Source organism: Carettochelys insculpta, chromosome 3 (genome assembly GCF_033958435.1).
Source record: "Carettochelys insculpta isolate YL-2023 chromosome 3, ASM3395843v1, whole genome shotgun sequence".
Lineage (NCBI taxonomy): Eukaryota > Metazoa > Chordata > Testudines > Carettochelyidae > Carettochelys > Carettochelys insculpta.
In genome coordinates, this window is record NC_134139.1 from 39,139,007 (window position 1) to 39,143,615 (window position 4,609).

Here is a 4,609-nt window from a genome sequence, read left to right on the forward strand (position 1 = left end):
TCATTAACTCACCAGGCTTTGTACAGGTGCAAGTGAGTCTTTCTACCCTCCCAAACCCAATCTACCTCAGTCACATCTACTCCAAACACACCCAGCACCAAGCATTGCTGAAGTGATAGGATGCAAGTTTTCCATTACCTCAAATCATGGTGAGTCTCATAGCAAATCCATCCAAATATGCAATAAGGCTTGCAGAAGCCAAATACCTGGGGTATATTGTGGGAGAAGCACAGTGAAGCCCCAGCAGAACTGGTGAGAGGCAATACAAAGCTGGTCCTGACTGAGCCAGAAGAAATGTATTGGAGCATTCCTGGGAACTACGGGTGATTTATTGGGGCCCCTTTTGTGAAGTTGGGCTCTTGGGTGCTGTCATCAACCCTATACTTGAATCCTTCCTGAGCTAGTTCAGCAACTGTATTGCTTTGCTGAGCTGGTGGTAACCTTGCCAGGGGGAGACCAGAGTTTCTGACCCAGCAGGACACGGTGGGGGGGTGCGGCCCTGAGGATAGGAAGGCAGGCAACAGTGGCTTGATCAGCACACCAATGACAACCCATCACAGTGGCATAGTCAAGCAGGGTAGCGTGCAGAGCTGGTTGCTCTGGATGCTAGTAGTGATTTTAAGTGTGGCAGCTGGAGAAGAAACAAAATAGTTACTGGTTTATTTTCTTGTTTGCTTATTTTGGGTAAGGGAAATAGAGACAGGAATATCAGCAAAATGAGTGAAGCCCAAGTGAAACTGGAACTTAGGCTAAGTGATAGAGAAAAAAACGAGCACAAAAGACAAATGGCATTATGGAAATTAGAGAAGTACAGTCTTCTCAGGAAAAGGCTGACCATGAGAGAGCTATGGAAGCCCAGAGGTCAGCCCTGGAACTAAAGGAGAAAGAATTAGAAGCAGAGAAGGCTGCCAATGCGAGAGCCCTGGAACTAACGGAACTTGAAAAAGACAAAGAATTGGAAGCCCAAAGGGCTGCTTGACAGAGAGGGAGAGAGTGACAGAATGAACTGGCTGTATTGGACTGGAAGTGTCAAAATCCCAATGCAGTAGGCTCCACCTCTCCACAAATTCACAAGTGGGATGGACTGTTGCCAGCTTATGATGAGTCTGCAGACGTTGCTGAGTATTTTACCATCTGTGAGAGACTGTGGACCATCTGTTTAGTTCCTGAGGATCAGGAGATGACCACGCTGGTTGCAAAAGTGACTGGGAGAGCCTGGGACGTATTCAGTAAGATGCCTATTGCTGATGCTTAAAACTATGGTAAATTCAATGAGTTTTTCTTAAAATCATTTTGTACAGTATTACCCTTTGAAAATGTAGATCCCTTAGGAGAGGGGCTGGGCCAAGTAATGTGGCATATATGACCCAAATGAGACATCTGCTGAATAAGTGGATTAGAGAGAAAGAAATCACAAACTTTCATGGCAAGTGTGATTCGGTGGTTCAGGAACAGTTCATGGACATGGTTAATGAAGATGTTAAACTGTGTTTGTGGGACAAAACAGTGGAATCAGTGGAAGTTCTTGTTGGCTATGCTGACAAGTATGAGCAATCCTGCAAGGGGAAAAAAAATCACAAGTGGGGGGTTTAAGTCTGGGAGAAGGCAAGGGCCCCACTTACTCCTGGGAAGAAAGAGGGTGTATGGGAGACTGGGCATTCTCCTCCCCAAGTTCACTCCCCTGTTACTTTTCCAAGTCTCCTGTAGAGACAGAGAAGCCCAAAAGATTCTATCACTGCAGTTCCACGGGGCACCTCAGGAATAAGCAGTAGGTCATCCATGGAAATGCTGCTTCCCAGGTAATGGCTACTTATCACACAGGATTTACAAAGCTCACTAACTCAAAGCCAGGAAGTAAGCACCTGAAGTCTATCTGGGGAAGGACCAAGTCAACCCTGCATAGAGGGACTGTTACTAGACTTACCAGTTCCTGGGGGGTATGCTCACTTATTAGCGTTACTAATACGGGGGAGGATTGATAATTCTATCAGTGTGCTGCTTGTGTTACTTGTGTCCTCATGGAGCTTTATTTTTCATGACCGTTCTCTCCCCGTGGAGCTACCTTGCAGGATCTATATTCCCCAAGACTGAGTTCTTCCCAATGAACACACTTGCTACCATAGCATGTCCGAGAGGGCTGGTTAATCAGCACTCCCAAGCTGACCCCTTACATGTCCCTGGATTCAGTAGGCTGGGTTGCACAGCAATGCCAGGCTGTGATTTATGTGCCCTTGGACTTAGTGGGCTGGATTTAAATAGCACTTTACGCTACCACCTTCATATGCCTCCAGATTCTGTGCTTTCCTAGCCCCACATCCAGGTGGGTCTTGGGAAAATAGGTGGAGTGGGAGCAGAGTAGGGGCAGAAATTGGTGGGGCAGGGCCAGAGTAGAGCTGTTCTGAGCTCTACACACTCCCAGGGATGGACCTGATTGCAAAAGGGTTTAAATATGTCTGTCCTTTTAGAAAAGGATGTCTGGTCACCTTAAGTCCAAAGTGATGATACTGTAATAAATAGATCTAAAGTACATTGACTTCAGCTACATTACTCATGCAGCTGAATGTGCATAACTTGGACTCTCTGGCCGTGTCTACACTAGCCAAAAACTTCAAAATGGCCATTTGCATGGCCATGCAAATGGCCATTTTGAAGTTTACTAATGAAGCACTGAAATGCATATTTAGCACCCCATTAGCATGCGGGCGGCCACGGCACTTCGAAATTGACATGGCTCGTCCAGACAGGGCTCCTTTTTGAAAGGACCCCGCCTACTTTGAAGTCCCCTTATTCCTATGAGCAGATGGGAATAAGGGGACTTCGAAGTAGGTGGGGGTCCTTTCGAAAAGGAGCCCAGTCTGGATGAGCCGCATCAATTTCGAAGTGCCGCGGCCGCCCGCATGCTAATGAGGTGCTGAATATGCATTTCAGTGCTTCATTAGTAAACTTCGAAATGGCCATATGCATGGCCATTTCGAAGTTTTTGGCTAGTGTAGACATAGCCTCTGTAACATAAACCAGTCCTGAGACAGATAGCAGCATAGAAAAGAAGTGGATAACTCAACATTCTTTAAAAAGATTTGTACCGTAATGCTATATTCATTAGAAAGCTGAAAATGTGTTTTGGATATTGAGCTCAGGTTGAAAAATAAAACTAAACATATTAATGTTACAAAATTCATAAAATGATTTAGAGCCCATTGTGTTAATTTCCCACTTCATTTTCGTCTCTAGAAAGATTAGATGAAGGTGACAACCTTCAAAAACACAGAACTGGGCCCCAGTGCATTTAATAGGGGGTAACCATAAAGTTTTTTATTGATGAAAATATTTTAAAAATATCATCTCATTTGAAACAGTCTCCAGTACTGCAGCATCGTTTGGATGTGAATTTATAAGTTACCCATATTTTACCACAGATAACACACACCGTTGGATTTAAGGGATATTTTTACTTTATTTTCCATTCTACATTAATGTGTTCTAGCTGCAATGTATTTCTAGTTTCTCCACTCTATTTGTCATAAAACTAGGGTTCAAGTTGAGGGAGTAAAGCATAATAACAGTAACACTCAACACTGACTATATTTTCATCTTCAGAGACCTCTGCAAACATTATATATCCTCACAACACTCCTGCACAGTAGGTAAGTAATAGAATTCAATCCATTTTATATAAAGGGAACTTAAGTCGCAGTGACTTGTCAAAGGCTACAAAGGAAGTTAGTATGTTCCTTTGGGATTAAAACTCATTGACAATTCATGGGTCTTTCGAAAGAGGTATGCAAATGATACAAATTTGCATATCTCTCATTTGCATATTTCAAAATAGCTTCTTTCAAAAGAAGAAAACCAGTGTAGACACTTCTCTTTTGAAAGTAAACCCCATCATCAAAATAATCTTCTGCCTATAAAAAAGGGAAGAAGGATTCTTTCGAAGATGGGGTTTACTTTCGAAAGAACAGTGTCTAAATTGCTTCTCTTCTTTCGAAAGAAGCTATTTTGAAATAGAATATGCAAAGGAGGTGCCTGATATGCAAATTTGTACCTCATCTGCATTTTCTATCTACCTCGTTTGCATACCTCGTTTGAAAGAGGAATGCAAGTGTAGACACAGCCTTTGTGTTCTGCTAATGCAAAATAATCAGGGCTGGTAATTAGTTCTTCCTATAAGCTCCCTTGCTTGCTCGGTCTCTGTGGCTACATCTATACTAGCCCCTTCTTTTTGAAAGGGGCATGGTAATGAGCGAGGTCCAAAGATGCTAATGAGGCTCTACCATGAATATACAGTGCCTAATTAGCATAATGGCAGCCGCCACAATCGAAAAGTGATGCTTTCGAATCACGTTCTGCCCGTGTAGACGGGGGCCTTTCAACATGACCCCCCTAGTCTTTGAAAGCTCCTTATTCCTATTTGGTTTTAGGAATAAGGGGCTTTCGAAGACTTAGGGTGGTGGGGGGGTCATTTTGAAAGGCCCCTGTCTACATGGGTGGCACGTAATTTGAAAGCATCACTTTTGAATTGCCAGTACCACCATTATGCTAATGAGGCACTGCATATTCATGGCGGCACTTCATTAGCATCTTCTGACCTTGCTCATTACCATGCCCC